General features: G+C 47.7%; 1 long non-coding RNA gene across 1 annotated transcript; it reads right to left on the minus strand.

The window, feature by feature from the left end:
• On the minus strand, positions 1–20956 carry LOC131813447 (uncharacterized). Its single transcript, XR_009346821.1, has 3 exons — positions 20834–20956; positions 994–1205; positions 1–243 (listed from the first exon to the last, which is right to left on the minus strand). It is a non-coding gene; the product is annotated as an uncharacterized LOC131813447 (long non-coding RNA).
• Between the last annotated feature and the right edge of the window lie 984 nt (positions 20957–21940).

Raw genomic sequence — 21940 nt, forward strand, 5'->3', positions numbered from 1 at the left:
TTTTAGAGACGGTAGAGGACTCCAACACCACTGTATCCAAACAGCACATCTTTTTCAGATGGGAAGCCCGAGTCCCAGCAAGGTGGGATGATTTGTCCACGGTGAGGAGCAGAGCCAGAACCACGAGGCGGTTTTCCTTAGTCTGGGGTAGGCACACAGCTTCTGCGAAGGGCCGGAGAGCGATTACTCCAGGCTTTGCTGGCCATATGGTCCGTGTCACAACCACTCAGTTCTTCCAGAGTTCTGGGAAAGCAGCCAGAGACGAGACAGGAATGAATGAGGTTGGTGCTGTTCCAGACAAACTCTATTTATGGGCACGGAAATTTGAATTTCATACCATTTTTATGTGTCGCGAAATACTCTTCCTTGTGCTTATTTTATTTAAAAATGTTAAAACCATTCTTAACTTGCAGGCCATCAGCAACTAAGCCCCAGGCCTGACAGCCCGAGGGCACGAGTTGGCTTGCCAACCCCCCCACGGCCCTCCCTCCCAGGTAAGGGTTTCAGGAAAGCTACATCAGACGCCCTCGTATCTTCTTTGCTTGTTTTCTAAAACGTTGCACCAAGAGTCTGATGAAGCAGGATGTGATTCGCATTTCTTACTCAGTGTCCTATTTTAAATACCGACATTTTAAAAGAACACTGTTGCCATCAGCCTTTTAAATGAACCTCGTGGAAGAGAACTTTGATATCCACAGTTCTCCTATGTTCCTTCCAAATATTTTTATTTATTTAATTTAATTAATTTATTTATCTGGTGGTAAAACTTATACGACACAAAATTTAGCGTCTTGACCATGTTTAAGGGCACAGTTCGGTATGTTAAATACATTCATAACGTGTAGCTAATCCCACTGTCCATCTGCACAGCCTGTTTCTTCTTATAGAACTGAAACTCCGTCCCCACTAAACATGCACTCTCCTCCCCACTCCCCAGTCCCCGGGAGTCCCCATCAGACTCTCCGTTTCAGTGATTTCGACCCCTCTAAGTACCTCACATGAGTGGAATTTGCAGGATTTAATTTCTTGCAACTGGCTCATTGCACTTTCCATAACGTCCTCCAGGTCCGTCCACATAGCGGGTGTCGGAAACCCCTTCCTTTGTCCTGAACCTTTGAGGCCGAATCGCATGGAAGTGTAGGGCACATCTCACCCATTCACGTCTGTCAAAGGGTCGCTTCTACAATTCGTTGTGATGACTAGTGCTGCCAGGAACAGGGGTGTTGGAGGGTTTTTTTTTAAAAAAAAAAAAAAAAAAAAAAAAACCAGCCTGGCATAAAGATTATGTTGAGTGAAAGATACGCGGAAAACAGCAAATACGAGAAAAACGCTTTGACCTTCTTTCTTTTTCTTAAAAGCAGGAGATGAAATCCCCATTTGAGAAGACGTCTTCCTTACCACACCAGAAGCGAAGTAGCATTCTTATCCTCAAGGACCAGAAGTTGAGATGGAGAAAGTTCTGTATGAATAGACTTTGTTGAAATAATTATCTTCCTTTAGCCTCTCCTATGGTTTAGATTCTCCCCAACAATTGCCCCCTTTGTTCAACCCGCTGTGGAATCAAGCAGGTTTCATGACATCTTTGGGGCTTCACAAGGGCTTCTGGGCATGTAAATTTGGTGAATGTGGTGCTTTTCTCCTGCTAACTAATCCGTTTTATGTCCCGTTTGTCAGGCCCACCCAGAAACCCAAGATGCCCTCCCTGGGGCGTCTGGCTGGCTCACTCTTGATCTGGAGGTTGCAGGTTCAAGCCCCACGTTGGGTGTAGAGATCGCTTAAAAAATAAAATCTTAAAAAAAAAAAAATTGCCTCTTGGACAGTGTACAACCATCATCTTTTTTTTTTTTTAAAGAAGATTTTATTTATTTATTTGACAGGCAGAGATCACAAGTAGGCAGAGAGGCAGGCAGAGAAAGAGAGGAGGAAGCAGGCTCCCTGCTGAGCAGAGAGCCCAACGTGGGGCTCGATCCCAGGACCCTGGGATGATAACCTCATATGTTTTAAAAATACAGTTGACCCTTGAATAACATGGGGGAAGTGGTGGCAAACCCGCTCCCTGCCCCCTCACGGTTGGAAATCTGCTTTTGACTTTGGACCCCCACTAAGATTTGACTACCAGTAGCCTCCTATTGATCCCAAGATTTGTCAATAACATAAACAGCCGATCAACAAGTATTTTCTATGTCGTATGTATTATATACTGTATTCTTGCAACAAAGTAAACTAGAAAAAAGAAAATATTACTAAGAAAATCATAAGAAAGGGAAAATACATTTACAGTGCTGTTCATATATTGATGGGAAAAAATCTGAGTGTAAGTGGATTCGTTCAGTCCACACCCACGTTGGGCAAGAATCGATTGTACATGAGCAAGCTCTTCTTTACCAGTTAGTGTTTCCACATCATTCCTTTTCCTCCTCGAACACTTATTCTGCTCCTTCCATAGAATGTTGTCCTCATATATTCTCACACTTTTATACCTGTAATAATCATCCTATATATAAATTAAAATATTAGAACTTTACCATTTCCAGAGGTCAGAAGGCTTGGGTAAAATTCCCCTCCTTGACCACAATTGTAGTTACAATTATCCTTAGCACACAAATGAAAATAACAGAGGTGTTATGATTTTGATGAATGATTATTAGCTACAAAGGCTACATTTTATTGGAAATGTATCTCTCTCTGAATCAGGTGTCAAGATCTTTTCCCCCTCATTTAGTTAATGTATCCGTGGAGGGGTATTATTTTTTGCTAAAACAAGACAGGCATTAGCATCCTGTTTTTCATTTTTTATAGACCCACAGGCTGGCCAGTGACACTGGAAAGGATTTTTTTTTTAAGATTTTTTTATTTATTTCACAGAGAGAGAGAGATCACAGGTAGGCAGAGAGGCAGACAGAGAGAGAGAGGAGGAAGCAGGCTCCCTGCAAAGCAGAGAGCCCGATGTGGGGCTCAGTGTGGGGTTCGATCCCAGGACCCTGGGATCATGACCCAAGCCGAAGGGAGAGGCTTTAAACCACTGAGCCACCCAGGTGCCCCAGGAAGGGATTTTCTTAGTAGTGATGCTGCTTGATTTTTTCCAACTGTGTCCAATTGAGAGGCCAAACCCCACAGAGTAATATAGCATCAAATTACTTCTCGATTTTCAAGATTCTGCTGAAGATAAAAACCAGAACCCATCCCACTTGCAAAACGACTTCTTCTCTTGGAGTCATTTAATTCCTCGTCACCAGGGCCGACACTTCAAATCGTCCCTTTGTGGGTGTCCCAGTAGTTTTTTGGGGGGTGGGTCAGGTCTGCACGGTTTCAGTCAGGGGAAGAGGGAAAATTAGGAGAGAGCGTGAAAGGGCGTGGTCTGGGAGGAGGACAGAGGTCGCTAAAAATAGAGTCGCTGAAGACTCCTGGGGCCCCTTCCCATCTGAGGACCAGCAGCCTGGTAGAAAGATGAGGAAAGGCAGGAGAGCTCAGAGCTGCAGAAATGCTCCGCATGAACTTTCCAGTCCAAGCCCCTGCACGAGGGGACTGACCAAGCTCTCATGGCTCCCAGCAGCCTATGGCCACATCCTTGGGGTGACCCAGTCCCCCGAGCTCCTGTCTGCAAAAGCTCCAGGTGGCCAAAAGAATTGACCATTTATTCCAGAAAACACCCAAGGCTAGCTCGCTTTCCATGGAGCATTTATTGAAAAAAAAAAAAAAAAAAAACCACCTTAAAATTATAAATCTTTTCTCTGTCCCTCTGAGCTGTACGTGCATCTCCTTCCAACCAGGGTTGTGTCTCTCAAGGACCTGAGTGAGAGCCGTTCCTTTGAATGCCATCGTCAGGAAGGACCAGGCCTCTGCCTCCCTGTCTCAAGGTAGAATCCTAACTTTGATGAATGCCACTTAGCATACACTGGGTGACCTGATCGATTTGACATTCACCAACCCTTCTCACCTGCTTTTTGTCATTTTTCACTTCCTGACTCTGCTCCAGCAGAACGGCAGTGCAGCTCGGCTGACACTGGACTCTCCTCCCGTCCTGGCTCCCTGGGGGTCCCCCTCCTCCCCGGCCTCTCCTCCGTTAGCCCAGGAGTGACTTGCTGGTCCTCTGGGGAGCCCAGGGCAGGCTCCTTCAGAGACAACACAGCCCAGTCCCGCCAAGCCTAGAAAAGCCACTCCTGTCTGGGGGTAGGAGAGACAGGACCCTCATATCGGGGGCCTGGAAGAAACCCTAAAGACCAGGAAAGACCATCTAAGTGCCGGGGTCACATTGTATAGTGAAAGTGGAAGCTGAGGGGACCAGGGGACGTTCCTGAGGCCAGAGGTCACCAGAGGTCACCAGACTTTTCCATTTCAAACCACCCCACTGGTTGTAAATGGTGCTGCGTGGCCTGACCCAACTAAATGTTTGCCTGACTAACAGAGGGCAGCTCAGAGTCCCTCACACCGCGCACAGCCGTGAGCTCGGCCCACTCTGAAGCCAGCAGCCCAAGAGGCCCGAGAGACTGTTCTGGGCGTGGAAAGCCAGCATCAGGCTGTGTACGGTAAAAATGTAAGTCAACACCTCCCTTCTTTTGAAATGTAGCAGGGTCCCTTCTCTGTGGGGGTACAAGGCCATCCTCTCATGGTAGATTCTGGAAATCCTGAGGCTCGGTACACTTCCTAGGGCCCCTGCTCACAGGGCCCCGCAGGCTGTTTGACCCTGAGGGGCCCCTCTTGCACAACGTTGAGCCTTGCGGTCCTCACCTTGTGGTGTCAGAATCCTATGAGGTAAAGTTGATGACAGAGACCTACCCCCTCTAAAGCTCAAGAGAAAAAGAAAGCGGGAAGGGAAATGTGAAAGGCAAACAATCTTGAGGCACATCAGAGAGGGTGCCTTGGCGGGGAGGGGCCGGGCTGCTGGGAAAGGGCCGAGAAATTTCTGTGCACAGAGCCCCATACAGTGGGGGTGGGTGCTGGTACCACGAAAAACAGAAAACATCCTAAACGCTATCAAAAGGAGACTGCTTACTCATTTACAAGTGCGCGGCCCACCGTGCAGTGTTCTCTGGAGAACCACATCCAGCCGGATTTACTGGTTCAGAGAGAAGACCTCAGCATATTTTTGAGGAAAAAAATAAAATTAAAAACAGCATTTGTAATATGACCCCATTTATGTAAAGTAGTGTCTCTCTCTCTCTCTCTCTCTCTCTCACACACACACACACACACACACACACGCACAAGAGTATCTGAAAAGTCAGGAAACAGAACCCAGGTACTCATCATGGGTGTAGGACCTGCGCCGGGCCCTGCACACTGAAAGTCTCTGTGCGTGGTTTAATGTTCTGATACCAGATTCATAATTCTTAATTTCGTAGTGGCTGTGCATAGAATAAACTCACTTGAAAAATATCAACTGGGATGCCTGGGTGTCTCAGTCGGTTAAGTGTCCGACTCTTGGTTGCAGGTCGGGTCATGATCTCATGGTGGTGGGATCGAGCCCTGCATCAGGCTCTGAGCTCAGTGTGGAGTCTGTTTTGCATTCTTTCTCCCTCTCCTTCTGCCCCTCCCTGCTCTCTCTCAAATAAATAAATAAAATCTTTTAAAAAAGAATCATTTGGGGGGCACCTAGGTGGCTCAGTGGGTTAAAGCCTCTGCCTTCGGCTCAGCTCATGATCTCAGGGTCCTGGGATCGAGCCCCGCATTGGGCTCTCTGCTCAGCGGGGAGCCTGCTTCCTCCTCTCTCTCTGCCTGCCTCTCTGCCTACTTGTGGTTTCTCTCTCTCTCTCTGTGTCAAATAAATAAATAAAACCTTTAAAAAAAATAAAAAGAAAAAAGATCATTTTTGCGGAGGTATAATTTACATATGACAAAGTGCATCCATTCTAAATAGAGAGGTGAAGAAATTTTCACGAACATGTCTCCATGTCACCACCACCACAATCAAGACGGAGAACATCTCCATCACCCCAGAAAGTTCTCTCCTGCTCCACCCAGACATGCCCCCTGCATCCCAGCCCCAGGCAAACACGGACCGGCTTTCTGGCACTATAGCTGACCTTGTCCTTCCCAGACTTCTCCAAGAATAGAAGGTGCAGTACACACTCCTGCTTCTGCCTTCTTCCCACGGTGCCCTGTTCCGAGGTTCATTGTGCCATTGTGTTATCATTGTTTGTTCTTTTGTATTGTTTTGTGATGATTCATGAATATATCACAGTTTATCCCTCTACTTATGGGTGGGCGTCTAGGAAGTTTCCAGTTTGAAGCTATTACGAGCATTGCTGCTGCAAAAAAAATTGTGTATAAGCTGCGTCTGGACATACACTTTCATTTCTCTCCGGTAAATACTTAAAAGTGGAATTATCGTGTTTTATGGTAGATGCATGTTTAACTGTACCAAACACGGCCAAACTGTTTTCCAAAGTGGCTGTACCACGTTTATATTTCCGCCCGCTAGACTCATTTTTAAACAGCACGTTAAATTTACCGTGCTCGATGTTTTTCTTTATCCTCCAGGGCAACAGTGTCCAGAAAGTCTAGAAATGCACATGAAATAACGTTTGGTTTTATTTTATTTTATTTTTTTCAGATTAGCAATTGGACACGTTACTTCAGATGTAGGGATCTTTCACGTGGAAAAGCATCTAGAGGGCTGAAGAAAATAGACTGGAAATGTAACTAACATTGGTCTAAAATAGGCTTAGACTGTACCCTGAGATTTCCAACACCCCGAGCATGCAAAAATAACTTGGGGGCTCACCTGGACATTTTAGGCTGTGGTTTACTCCCTGGCCATGAGAGCTGCACTTATTTTGTAGAAAATTCAGAAAACATATCAGAGAATAAAAGGATGGTTCAAAATCCTAATCATCAACATGCTAGATTTCTTTCTTGTGTGTTTTGCTAGACGGCTGTGTGGGTCTCATGATGCTAATTGTACTTTGTTAACTTCCTAATGTAGTTCCTGATTTACAAAGGCATTACCTCCTCCGAGAAGAAATTCAGAAATAAAATAGTGGTTTTATTTTTTTTTTTTTGCATTTTTTAAAAGATCTTATTTATTTATTTGACAGAGAGAGATCACAAGTAGGCAGAGAGAAAGAGGAGGAAGCAGGCTCCCCGCCGAGCAGAGAGCCCGATGCGGGACTCAATCCCAGGACCCTGAGATCATGACCTGAGCCGAAGGTAGAGGCTCAACCCACTGAGCCACCCAGGCGCCCCAAAATACTGGTTTTAAAATAGAAGTCAGAGGTCTTCCTCAAAGTCAACAAACTGCTGTGCATTTTGTCAAAATTTGCCTTTTCTGTTCAGCTCTTTCCATCCTTACACATACAGGAACACTGTACTTTTAAACATATAGAATTTAAAAATTCACAGGATTTTACATCCTTTCTTTCACTTAGTAATATGTCATTAAAATTCCTTAGAAAATAAGGTTTTTAATGTCTACTGAGTAGTTCATGTACAAATGCACCTTAATTTATTAAACTACTATGCAAATGTTGAGAACTTTGGGCAAGACCCTTTCTTCCTTCCTTCCTTCATTCTTTTTTTTTTTTTTTTTTGGTGAAGTTTTTTTATCATTTATTTGAGAGAGTGAACAAGAGAGAGAGCACAAGCTGGGGGAACAGGCAAAGGGAGAGGGAGAACAAGGCCCTCAGCTGATCAGGGAGCCCCACACAGGGCTCAATCCCAAGACCCAGGGATCATGACCTGAGCTGAAGGCAGATGCTTAACGACTGAGCCACCTGTCCATCCCCTCGTTGTTGACTTAACTTGCATGTTCATGATTACTAGAGAAGTGGTTTTTTTTTAAATGGCTTAAATTTTTGTTCATGATGCTTTTTGTATACTTTGTTTACATTACCTTTTTTATTTTGAAATAGATTGACAGTTAACCGCCAGAATTGAGTTCCTGTGGGCCCTTCATAAGGCTTTCCCCATGAATAGCCTCTTGGATCACCAGTATACAGTGTAAACAGCAGGAAAACATGGGTGCGATGTTACTTTTTAAAAAGATTTATTGGGGCGTCTGGGTGGCTCAGTGGGTTAAGCCTCTGCCTTCAGCTCGGATCATGATCTCAGGGTCCTGGGATTGAGCCCCGCATTGGGCTCTCTGCTCAGCAGGGAGCCTGCTTCCCCCTCTCTCTCTGCCTGCCTCTCCGCCTACTTGTGATGTCTGTCTGTCAAATAAATAAATAAAATCTTTAAAAATTTAAAAAAAATTTTTTTTAATTTTAAAAAGATTTATTTACTTATTTTGAGAGGGAGATAGCAGGAAGGGGGGCACAGGGAGAAGCAGAGAATCTCGGGCAGATTCCCCGCTGAGTGTGGAGCCTGATGCAGGCTTGATCCCCCAGCCCTGAGATCAGGATCCAAGCCAAAACCGAGAGTCTGACACTGAAGCAACTGAGCCACCCAGGTACCCTATGATTAACTCTAATACAGTGTACTGAAGAAATGATTTCTTGTTAGCATTGCACACCATTTTCTAATACAATATCTGACACATAATTAGCTCTATAGCAATATTTTAAAAGCAATATTTTAAAAGATGAGACTATAGGGAGCAATCTTATTTTAATCGAAATTTCATCATCTATGAAAGTATAAGACTTGTACAGAATGTCTCCACCTTGCAAGCTGGTGCAACCACTCTGGAAAACAGTATGGAGGTTCCTCAAAAAGTTGAAAATAGACCTACCCCATGACCCAGCAATTGCACTACTGGGTATTTACCCTAAAGACACAAAGGTAGTGATCCGAAGGGGCACGTGCACCCGAATGTTTATAGCAGCAATGTCCACAATAACGAAACTACGGAAAGAACCTAGATGCCCATCAACAGATGAATGGATAAAGAAGATGTGGTATATATACACAATGGAATACTATGCAGCCATCAAAAGAAATGAAATCTTGCCATTTGCAATGATGTGGACGGAACTAGAGGGTGTTATTCTGAGTGAAATGAATCAATCAGAGAAAGACAATTATCATACGATCTCCCTGATATGAGGAAGTTGAGAGGCAACGTGGGGACGTTGGGAGGTAGAAAGGGAATAAATGAAACAAGATGCGATTGGGAGGGAGAAAAACCATAAGAGACTCTCAATCTCACAAAACAACTGAGGGTGGCCGGGGGAAGCGGGTAGGGAGAGGGTGGTTGGGTTATGGACATATGAAGTTTATAAACCTGGCAATTCACAGACCTGTACCCCTGGGGCTAATACGTTATATGTTAATAAAAAAAGTAAAAATTAAAAAAAAAAGAATGTCTCCACCTACCATTTTTCTTTTTTGATTCCCTTCACCCGTTCCACCCCACCCCTACCCTCCATGTAGAAGGTCCATCCATGTTGTCACAAATGGCCAGATTTCATTCTCTTCGATGGCAAAATAATATGTCCCTGTGTGTGTGTGTGTATGTGTGTGTGTGTGTGTGTGTGTGTGTGTGTGTGTGAGATTTCTTTATCTGCTCACCCACTGATGACACAGATTGTTTCCACATCTTGGTTATTGCAGATAATCCTGCAGTGAATCACAGGGGTGCACGTGTCCTACCGTGTATAACATTTTCATTTTCTCTGGATACATGCCCAAAAGTGGGATTGCTGGCTCATGGGGTACTTCCCTTGTTAATTCTCTGAGGGACTCCGTAGTGTTCTCCACCATGGCTGCACCAGTTCGCATTCCCGTTCTATGATGCGGGTTCGTGCTTAGGTATGGAATAGCTGACATTTTTGCTCACGATGCTTATTTACTTACGGAACTTTAAAATCTACTTCCGCTTTCTTTTTGTGGGTTTTTTTTTTCCCATTATTGAAAGAAATGGAGTGCAATGAAAACATGAAATGAAAAAGTGGTGTGCAATGCTAACAAAAAAGCAAAACTCCTTTCTTCATCCTTCCATCAGAAAAACATAAGCCCATATTAGTCTCTACTTCTCTTCTCATAAAACGCTAGAATTTTAATAGCTGGAAAGGCAAGCTTTCTTTTACCATTCCCGTTTTTTTCGAAAATGTCCTGGTAATTCTCATGAGTCTATCCTTTGGGTGAACCTGAAAATTACTTAAATCCACCCTCCTGCCCATCACACACACATCGATACCATATGGGTTCGGGGAGAATTGTCTTTAACCTCTAGGGTATGATATTTGGTTTTTCCATCCAATATGTCAGGATGCCTTTCTACCAACCCTCCCTTCACACCCTTTGGATGTCTGTTGGCTTGAACCAGATGGGATATACGACGTCATGAAGCCAACAGTAGGTGACAGCCAAGGCACCCCGGAACTACGCACCAGCCTCCCAATTTTCTGTGTGACATAGCTCCAACAGCTTCAAGATGATGGGTTCATTTAGCAAATATTTTGAAAAGACAGTCGCCGCATTGGAATATAAATTGATAGACTGCTTTTTAAAGCAATTGGGGAATATTTGCTGAGGCTAGCAATGCCTGCGTCTCTGATCAGGAGACCCAAGTTTAGGAACTGCTAAGAACATAAAGTGTATGAACATGTACGCACAAGCATGTCCTCCAGCATCTGGAGCAAAGGAAAACTAGAAATAGGTGCCCGGCATCTAGGAAAATGAATTCAGTGAATTCTGGAATGTGGATCAGATAGAATTTTAGGGGGTTTTCAGAAGTGACCGTTTCTATAAATTCCAGTAAACGAACAATGGTGGTGTGGCTGGATGGGATTCTTTTTGCTTTCTATTAAAAAAAAAATAGTTTTCCGGGGCACCTGGGTGGCTCAGTGGGTTAAGTCTCTGCCTTCGGCTCAGGTCGTGATCTCAGGGTCTTGAGATCAAACCCCACATTGGGCTCTCTGCTCGGTGGGAGCCTGCTTCCCCCTCTCTCTGCCTGCCTCTCTGCCTACTTGTGATCTCTCTCTCTGTGTCAAATAAATAATCTTTAAAAAAAAATAGTATATGATTTTTTATGGTTTTTAAAACTTGTTTTATTTATTTATTTATTTATTTAAGATTTTATTTATTTAGTTGACAGAGAGAGATCACAAGTAGGCAGAGAGGCAGGCAGAGAGAGAGAGGAGGAAGAAGGCTCCCCTCCAAGGAGAGAGCCCAATTTGGGGCTCGATCCCAGGACCCTGAGATCATGACCTGAGCCGAAGACAGAGGCTTAACCCATGGAGCCACCCAGGCCCTCCTTAAAACCTGTTTTAAGTGAGCCATTAATGGTTTTTAAAATTAATACACTTTTGTTATAACAAATCCATACTCATTGAAAGAGAAAAGGCTAAATGCTGCTTAAAACATATAGAAGAAAATTTAAACAATCTAAAATCCTGCCACCTGGAGAGACTCACCTCTAACATTTGGTTGTACAATAATAAATATTACAGACACACAGATACACACACACACACACACACACACACACACACACACAAATGCTGTTTTGCAAATTGTTCCTTTCATTCATTAATATGTCATGGACATCCTTCCATATCAATAAAAGTCAATTGACCTCATTATTTTTTAATGACCGACATTATAATATTTCTACCCACACATCTTGGGGGTGGACGGACCATTATTTATTTAACTAATCCCCTACCGAGGCACACAAATTATTTGCAATATTTCACGCAGTAATTAACGTTATCAGCAAGTGAGCCGGCCGGGAAGTCCGCCTTCCAGCTGGCTGCCGTATCTACTGCTAATTCACTATTCCCATCATGTCCTCAGTCCTCCTTTGCGAGATGAGGATGCAGAGGCCGTCACGTGAGCTCCGAGATGCCTCCAGCTGCAGCAATCCCTGAGTTCTTGAGGTGGAGGCTGATTTTTCAAGAACATGAAGTGCTTGGTGCAATTCAGAGTAAATGGCACCGCTAAAAATAGTGCTCGTCTGATAAACGACACCGCGAAAGGCCCCAGCTCTCTGCCACGCTTACTTCCTGATCTGGAGGGTGGCTGGAAAGTGCCTTCCCGGGCCGTCTTGGGCCATAAACACTTGGGAAGGCAGCTCTGTCTGCAACCAGGCAGCATCCCCAGGAGTGGTGTGGGGGTGATTCGGTGCCCTGCTGCCCACCCAGTCACCGACACACCGCCCTTGGTCCTGCCCTCCTTTCCCGCATCTTTCCTTGAGCCTGAAACACACATGCCCTAGGATGCCTTGAGTTCTGTGTTGGCTCTGCAGCAAGTCTCCTAGTGATCCCCCTACTAGCAGCACGACAGCCGCTGCAGAGACTCCCGAGACGGGCCTCTCCTTTGCAAAGAGCTTCAGATGTTGTAGAGCAAACACGAGAGTGGCTCTCTGGGCGCAATGGCACTGACCCCACAGCAACCACAATACAACCTAACTGAGCACCTACTATGTGTTAGACACTGTTCTAAGCACAGCTCAGGCGTCACTTTATTTCTGAGGCTTGGCAGTTCCTGGGGTGCTTAGGGAAAACCCTCATCCAGAATCCCAGTTTCAGGAGCTCCAGGATGGCTCAGTCAGTTGTGTCCAACTCTTGATTTTGGCTCAGGTCATGATCTCAGGGTCATGAGATCGAATCCTGCACGGGGCTCCACGCTCAGTAGGGAAACAGTAGGGAAACTCAGTAGGGGAAACTCTCCCTCACCCTCTGCCCTTTCCCCACCCTCTCAAATAAATAAGTCTTTAAATTTAAAAAAAAAAAACAAAAACAAAAACAACCCAGCTTAACATAGTGTTTCTGATGCTAGAAACCAGGCTTAGAAAGGCTCAGTCCTCTGTCCAACATGTGAGTCTTTCCTGGGACCATAATTAAGGCCTCTTCCATAGGAATTAATTTGGTTTGGTCCCTAAAGAATTGCTTTCCCTGAATTGTACTTTGGGGCAGACTTTTAGGCATTGAGGGATTTCATAAGAAAAAGCCCCATGAAACCTGCTGTTGATTGTTCACACTGACGACGAGAATGTCTCTCCAGATAGAAGAGAGTGTCCTCAGGCCCCTGGGATTTTTTGTTTTGACCACCGGGTAACTCAGAAACAAACCGGGGTTTCACCACCTATGAAATAGACCCTGTGGCACAGTGTGTCACGTGGACAACCTCACCCCCAAATCATCTTACGTTCTGTCCTTAGTTTCCTATCAGGCAGATTTTCTAAGCTTTTATCCTGTCCTCTCTTATCCACTGCCGCTTCAGATCCTTGGCAGAACAAGAAGGGAAGTGACTAAACCCTAGAAGTCAGAGACGGGGCCGAGGACTGGTCCCCGGACTCCCAGCCGCTTCCCCATGTTCGATGACTGGGTCACCTGAGGAAGAGGAGGAGTCACTTTGCTCAGTCACAAGCGGATCTGAGTCACCTCTAGTCCCTAACTCCACAACAAAGCACACCACCGGCCTCTTTTCACATCTTCAACCATCAAAACAGACCTGTTTTCCTTGCCCACCAGGTAAGGCAACAAAGTCGGGAAATTAAAATTGCCCTTGAAAGCGCCCTGCCGTGTCCCCGCCTCGAACCAGGAATCCAGAGCTCTGCATTAGCCGCCTACCTGGTTCTAAGGTGACTGAGAAGAAGTCTTGATTAAAAAACACAAAGCCAAAGCCACAAAGCCTTTCACTCTAGGACTCCCATGCTGTTGCAGAGACACGGCCAGAAATTCACAGGCAGGTGCCCCTCTGCTCCCCACCCCACCTCCAGGCCGGGCAGGGGAGGGGGCGCCCCTTATTTGGAACCCAAGCCGCTTCCGGATCTTAAAATGCCAGCAGGGTTTGAAGTGACATCACAGAAAGCTACCTGCTTGGCGGGTTGCAACCTTTCCATTGTAACTGAATTTCAAAGCTGTCCTGAAGGCCTGGCCTTGGCAGAGAGAGATGGCAAGTTCTCTACGCCGTAGGGTCTACAGGGGGGTCCAGATGAAGAGAAACCCCGGCACCCAGCCAAGCATGACCAAACAACACTTCTAAAGAAATGCTCCTAGGGGCGCTAGTGACTCAGTGGGTTGGGCTTCTGCCTTCGGCTTGGGTCCTGATCCTGGGGTCCTGGGATCAAGCCCTGCGTGGGGCTCTCTGCTTGGTGGGGAGCCTGCTTCCCCCCACCCCCTGCCTGCCTCTCTGCCTACTTGTGATCTCTGTCTGTGTCAAATAAATAAATAAAATCTTTAAAAATAAAAAAGAAAGAAAAGAAAAAGAAATGCTCCTAAGTGTAGCCCGTGTACCCAGCGGTACACTCATTCTCTCATCCCACTGAGTCACTGTGGCCGCACCTTTGACCTTAAACTATCACTGGGCCTGACTTCCTAGCCTGGACCGCAGGTAACCCTGGCGCCCACCTCACATGACTCACTGGCTGTTGACTTCCCTTCACTTCGGCTTCCTCCTCTCCCTGGGGGCGGTGATTCGAAGGGAGCCAAAGTGGGAGAGGCACTTTGAACAACCCACACCCGCTCCCAAGGATGACACGGTTACCATCCTCGTCACCATCAAAATGCCTGTGACCATGAGGCCATCTCTGAGAGGGCTCGCAGCTCAGCGCCCGGCAGATAGTAAGTGCTCAGTAAACCCTCGCTGTCTGTGCTCTGGGCTTAGGACTACTTCGAAGTTTTCAAAGCCCTTGACGCCTGTTTTGCACACGCACACACGTTGCTGTTTGCCACACCGGTTTCACCCCAGGGGGAAGAGGGTGATTTGCTTTTCTATTCTTTCTCATTGGGTCAGGAAACAAGGCTTTGTGGTGGAAAATCATTCATTCCATTGGATTTTCTCTGTTGTCCTTTTCAAAATGAACTGACTGGGGCTTTTCTAGGTTCTACCACCGTGTGGGAGACAGTGATGACAGGCACGGGTCCAGAGTGGAAAGAAGCCTCCTGGAGCCTGCTCTGCGTCCCCAAGGGCCACTGGGCCCTGAGCCTGGCCCTCTGGTCCTGCTTTCTCTGACTCTGTTTCCCCATATGGCCTCACTCAGTTCTGCCCTATGTCACCTCCTGTCACATCCGAGAACCTGCCCCAGGCTGCTCTACAGCCTCCCAGCACGCCGTTTGTTTTTGTTTCAAGTTTTTATTTATTTATTTATTTATTTATTTATTTATTTAAGAGAGAGAGAGAGAGCACGCATGCACAAGTGGGGGGAGGGGCAGAGGGCGTGGGACAAGCAGACTCCTGGCTGAGGGTGGAGCCTGACGTGGGGCTTGAGCTCATGACCCTGGGATCACAATCTGAGCTGAAATCAGGAGTCAGATGCTTCACAGACTGAGCCACCCAGGTGTCCCCAGCCAGACATTTCTGATGGCTGCTCAATCTGAGTGGCTTTTTGAGTCTTCCCTTAGTCACGTGTAAGGTGTCCCATCAGCTTCCTATCCAGGGGTCAAGTCCACGGTGGATGTCTCAACACAGAGATCTCTCTCCCTTAGATTGTTTCCTTAAAGTTAGCACATTTTCTCTCTCTCTCTCTCTCTCTCTCTCTCTCTTTTTTAAAGATCTTATTTATTTACTTGAGAGAGCGAGGAGAGGGGAGAGGGTCAGAGGGAGAAGCAGACTCCCCACTGAGCAGGGAGCCTGATTCAGGACTCTATCCAAGGACTCCAGGATCATGACCTGAGCTGAAGGCAGTCGCTCAACCAACTGAGCCACCCAGGCGCCCCAAGTTAGCACATTTAAAACAAGAAATGTAACCACACGTATCCTGATTTAAATGTAATATATAGTTAAAGGAATTCTACTCCTATAGCCGACATTGCACGGTATGTTAACCAACTAGAATTAAATAAAGGTTTGAAATATATAAATATAAATATATATGTGTGTGTATACACACACACACACACACACACATATATATACACATACACACACTTAGTTAAGGGAGATCAGAGCACGCCACCCCAAAGTAGGCCATTTGGCGTAAGGATTGTTTTGAACTGAAAGCAACTCTCTCTGCCCCCCACTTTTCCATCGGAAAGCAGGGCATACATTTCCTGTTGTAAATGTACCATAAATTCTCACTGGTAAAGGTGTCTCCATCCCCCACACAGGAAAGAGGACACTGCTTAATCCCTGGAGATGACTCTTACCAATGGCAAAGGCACCAACTTGACCTGGCACTATAGACCTTACTAAATAACATTTCATTTCCATTCTTTTCCCTCGCATGCTTACCTTCCCACAAGAGACCGCCTCTAGGAGCCCAACCCCTCTTCCTTTGTCTAGTTACTTCTCCACAATTGATCACCTTTTGTCAAAATGGCATATAAACTCCTGAGTCTAACTTCTTTGGGTTTTTACTTCTTTCCTACGAAGCCCTCATATTCATGAAAATAAACTTTTTCTCCTATTAGCCTTTCTTTTATCATTTTGATTCACATGCCTCTGGCACTGAACCTAAGAGGGTACTTTGGTTTGGGTTTGTTTTTTTTTTTTTTTTTTACCTCCCCTACATAGTGATATGTTGACACTTTAGAAAATGCACAAATATCTAAAAACGAATTGAATTGCCCATAAGGAAACTCTCGACCCTTGAGACAATCAGTGCTCCCACTTAGGCATTGCTTTTTCTAGCCTTCCCATCCCCTTTCTGCATCAACAAACATGACATGTGTGTCTACAGGACAACATGAAGATCAGAGCAGCTAGAGTCACAGAGACTCGGTACCACTGCTCTGGCTCCTTCAAGTCCTAGCCATGCGACCTTGGGCATATCATTCAACCTTCTTAAAACCTCACTACCTCATCTGTGCAATGGAGAGAAGAGGATTTGCCTCACAAGACTGTGAAGATTCTATAAGATAAGACACAACAAGCTGTTTAGAGCATCCGGCACACAGTGAGGGCCCACTAGATGGGAGCTATTTAAGTATAAGCATCCACTTTCGTGAATGATTAGTAGCTGATATTTTAAAAATTTAAATTCTATGCATGTTATATACTTAGCATTTTATAAATTCAAAATACAGTCATAAATTACAACTTAAAACATATGATGCCATGATCACAGTGTAAATCCGCAGGCCTAGCCTGAGAATGTCACATCGTACCGTGTCCGCGGCGTGTCCCATCGCTCTGGGCTGTCACATGGCTTTTAATGGCGCCATAATCCTCTCTCCCCGGGATCTCTTATTTTTAACAGAACTAGCTGCTCATCTCAATGCCATAAAGATATAGCCAAGGTAAGAGAATCACAGAGATCCCTAGTTCCAGCCCCTAAAAAGGCCGCTTCTCACCCAGGCTTCCTTTGGCCTCATTAAAACCTTCACTACCGTGGGCTTCTGCACATTTGGGCCTTTGATTTAAAATCACCAGTTAAAATGAACTAATCATCCCTAGAGGAAAGAATGAACATTTCAACTCCAAGTGCTTAGGCAGAAGTACCCTCCTCCTGCTCCAGGCCCTGCGGGCACCGACCGTTACCATTTCCTGGGGCCTGAGAAGGAGCCCCCACCCTCCAAAATGAGAGGCCCAGGCAGGGCCACACAGCAGCCACGGGACTTCTCAGGATCAGGCTGCACGGTGTTTGAAACACGCTCAACAGGAAGCATGGCAGGTATTGGTGCCCATTTTACAGATGTGGACACTGAGGTTGGGAATGGAGAAATGCTCGCACTAGGGTCACACAGACAATGACAGAGCCAGGACCCCACCAGTTCTGGCCAAGTCCCTGTCCAGGGCCCTCCCTACCCCATGACGAGATAAATGTCCTCCCAAGAGGGCAGCTTTGAGCCAGAGCTCAGGGCAGCCAGTGCTGGGGGTCAGGGGTTGGGAACCCTCAGCACACCCATCCCTCTGATCCTGACCAGAGCCCTCCCACCCAAGGCTGGAAAAGCCAGTACCCACATATGACAGCCTGAACCCCACATTGTACCATAGGTCGTCCTGGAGTGGCTCCACGCGGCTCTTGTTGCCACCCAGATCTGCCCCCCGGAACAGATCTTCCAAACCTGGGGAGATAATGTGAGCCTAGTCTTTGCCCCCTCCATGACCATAGGGATCTGGGCTAAGTGGTAGATCCCCAGATGGGGACCCCTTCCTTGCCAGTGCCTAATCCCTGGAGCCCGAAGGGTTCCTGCTCTGGGGGCCGGAGACCCAGGTAGGTAGATGTTCCAGGCACGTTGCTAGAGCGAACAGCCAGTCAGTCCATGGCATGGCCATCATCATCTCCCAACACCATGGAGGGGGAAACAAGACCAGAAAATGCCGTCTACGTGCCCCAGAGCGCCTGGCTTCTGGGTTTAGTCTTGGCACCTGAGAGCTTCACAGATGACCACCCAAGAGACGCAGTGTTCTGTGCTCTGCTGGCTCACCTACCTAGGGAAGCTGGGTCAGGCCCCAGCCACACATCCCTGTCCCCCCTCCCGCTGCAGGAAATGAGCACACCTGTCCCTCCGGAGAGAGGGAGCCACCAGTCAATGGAATTTGATTTCTAGGCCTCAGCCACCGCAGGAAATGGCTAGCCTGGCCATGTCTCTCCCTTGTGGCAAAGCTGGAGGAGAAGAGGAGACAGGGAGAAGGGAGGGGGGCGGGGGGAGGGGGGGGAGGGGGAGGAGGGGCGATGTTGAAACTCAGATGGGAAAAGAGCTGTCCAGGCTTGCGGCTGAAGAGAGGGGCTTTAGGGAACCATAGAATTGGGCTGGCAGGGTTCAAGACCAGCTCTGACACTTCCTAGTAGATTAACCAACAAGATTTCAGCTGTGAGATTGGGACAGTCACAACTCTTGGCACTCAGGTTCTTCTGCCATAAAATGTCACGGTAACAGCCCGACCACTGTTGGTGAGATCGGACTGGGGTGCTGGAGCTGGGGTAGGAATGGAGGCGACCGGTTGACACAAAGGGTCTTTGGGGGGTGATGGTAACATCAGGAAAGTGGATTGTGGCGATGGCCCCGCAGCTTTGTAAATTCACTGAAGATCATTAAGTTGTGCAATTAACACGAGTGAATTTTATGCTACGTAAGTAATACGGCAATAAAGCTGTTTTTAAAAAGCACCTGAAGAATAGCGTTAGATGGTAAGGATTCAAGTCAGAGACCGTGAACAAAAAGTGTTTTGAAAACCGTAATGTGCTCCGGAGATGCCAGTCCTGTGATTAATAAGACCACAGCCGAGTAGTGTGCAACCACACAGCACACGGGGGCCGAGTGCAAGTGCTCACGGGCTGGGCCTCACTCCTTCATCTCTAGAACTGGGAGGGTGACAGTTTCACGGGGCTGATGCAGAGAAGAAATGAGGTGAAGACGAAAGTCGCCTAGTACGTGCCTCGCTAATGGCCGTGTGCTCAGTCACCAGCATCTCATCACGACCTTATCCTAGTTATCACTATACCACTAGCTCAGAGGAGCCCCCCAAGAACAGGGCTGGAGACAAGTAAGTCCACATCCCCTTCTGCAGCTCATGGCCGTCTGTCCAGTCCCTTGGGCTTTGGATTAGACTCCGTCTTTCACCCGAGCTTTCTCACAGCCACACAACAGCCCAGATCCAGGCTCTCTGCCTGTCACAGGGATGTTTCCCATTCCCCAAGCACTGGCCATGTGGGGTCAGCCTCAAAGCCCCTGGTAGGGGACAGGGAGGAGTCCCTGGGAGGGGGTCGGGGGGCCAGGGCCAGTCTGGTACCAGGGAGCAGACGCAGGTTGAGCGGCCCAGAGCCCAGGAAGGCACAGAGAAATTAACATCGGCTAGTGGGCACTACCCCCAAGTGGTCCCCCTGTTTTACAGTCAAGGAGGTTCAGAGGGACGGGACGCCTTGTCCTGTATCTCACGCTAGTACACAGCCGAGCAGGAGTCAAACCTGCTCTGTCTTCAGCAAAGGCCAAGTATAGGTGCCCCCAAGCGATGGCTAAGTGATGGGAATCAGGATAACTAGGAGAGGAAGGGACGGAGGGCAGGAGGCTCTGCTCACCTCCCCCACCTACACTGAGCGATAGAAACCACCGAGAACACTTGTGAACATGCAGGTTCCTGGGCCCTCCCCACCCCCAACTGGCTGAAACGGGCAACTCGCATTTTCAAATGTGTGCCCAGGTAATTCTGCAGAAGTCTGAGAACAAGCAGCACCAAATAATACAGGGGAGCAGAAATGCAAATAAAGATCCAGATGTCAGCAGATCATGGTGAGCTCTCTGTGTCAAAGGTGATAAAAATTGAGAAGCCCCAGCCTGACACGAAGGCTTCAGATGCGTTCAGCTCAGAGGCTGCAAAGTGCATTACGGAGCAGAAAGCTTGCAACACTCTGCTGGCAGGCACACGGGTCCCTAAGCACAGAGGAGGAAACTGAGGCCCGGAGTGGGGAAGTCACATGGCTGGAGGCTGACAGACCTGGCCCACCAGCCCAGAGTTGTGGACCACATGAAACCAGCCATCACCCCACTGGCTGCAAGTTCGACAGTGCAAACCCCAAACCCGAGACCAGCACCATGAAGACCCCAAAAGTGCTTTTCCTCATCTCATCAATGTTCATGACCCCCACGTGTGACCAGACACGGGGCACAGGCTCTCTGAAAAGTAGATACAGAGGTCGGTCATGGCTGGGACTCATTTGTTAGCCGAGTGCTGCCCCACAGTCCCCGTGCCCGCATGGCGGTTTGACCTTATGTCCGCACGCCCCTGATGGCTTATGCAGGGTTTTCCCAGCATCATTCCTGTTTGCTCCCAGGAAGAATTCATAGTCACAGTGACAAATGGGTTTGACCCTAATTTGTGGAATGGGAGCTGAGCTCAGAGCACTCTGAACCCTGATGTCTGTGGTCACCCCAGGAATCCTGACTCAGCCGGTCTGGGGTACAGCCTGGACAGAGGAATTTTTTAAGCTCCCCAGGAGATCCTAAAGGGAGCCCTAAAGGAAGCTCCTTGGCGGCTTGGCCCCATTCCGGGTGCTTTTCCCTGGACTCTTTGGAGATCACCCTCAAACCCACGTGTCCCACGGGCTCTGTGACCGCAGCAAGCTCACCTGCTTCAAGCTTTCCTTGCCCCCCGTCCCGTCTGTACCCTGACAGCCACAGCAATTCTTGGGAAAACACATTATAGCTGGCTCCCGGAGCACGTCCCAGTCAACTCGCCACCTTGCACTCTCGCAAAGCAAGTCCGACCCCACCTCCCTCGTGGGACCGGCACAGAGTCACAGGGATCTGCAGCGGGGCCCTTCCCACCCCCACAGCACCCAGCTCCCACACAGCCGGGGCACGTGGTACCCTCACTCCCCAGCACGTGGCTCAGCTCAGGGCTTCAAGCCCTGAAAGCGGGTCAGGCCATGGCTCATCACCCCGGAGCAGTGACGATATCGGCCGTGAACAACCTCAAATGCTCATTGACAGCCCCGTGGTCATGTCCCATGTCGATGCAAGCCGTGTGCTACACGGTCTCCGAGCATTCTGACAGTCGATCCTCAACCCTAGGCAATGACATCGCTGCTATTTTTAGCCGCGTTTTACAGATACGGAAACTGGGGCAGCTAAGGGGCAGTGGCTGGATTTGAACCCGAGACAGACAGACACCAGAGCCTGTGCCCTTCATACCAGCTGCACAGTCCCACGTCTCCCCAGGGTTCACACAAGCTCCTACATGGCTATCTTTCCCCTAAGGGGACAGCAGAGCGGGGAGCCCCAGACAAGAGACAGAGCTGCTTGGCCAGTGGCTAGCAGCGCTGCCTCAGAAGGTCAGGGAAAACAGCCAAGTCCAGAGCCCTTGGGGACCTTCTAGCTGGTGTGTGATTTAGCCCCCCCCCCCCCCAGTCAGGGCATTTTGGGGATGAACGGGGCTATTAGTAACAAAAGTGGGACAGTTGATAAAGATCAGGACTGTCCCAAGCCAGCAGGACATAATGGTCACCCAACATGGGACCGAAGGTGGCTGCTCTGTCCCTCCGTCACCTCATTTTTAGAGTGGGGACATTATAAAGACCCACTGAAATAATCTGTGCGACCATGCTTCATAAACTCTAAAACCTCATGCTCAGGGAAGGTGTCTTGTTTTGTTAATTTCCAGTGACAACGCAGAGACTCGTGGTTGTATCCATGTTCTCACGGGACAATGGGAATTCACCGCCACTCAGGACCTT

Source organism: Mustela lutreola, chromosome 1 (assembly GCF_030435805.1).
Source record: "Mustela lutreola isolate mMusLut2 chromosome 1, mMusLut2.pri, whole genome shotgun sequence".
Taxonomy (NCBI): Eukaryota; Metazoa; Chordata; class Mammalia; order Carnivora; family Mustelidae; genus Mustela; species Mustela lutreola.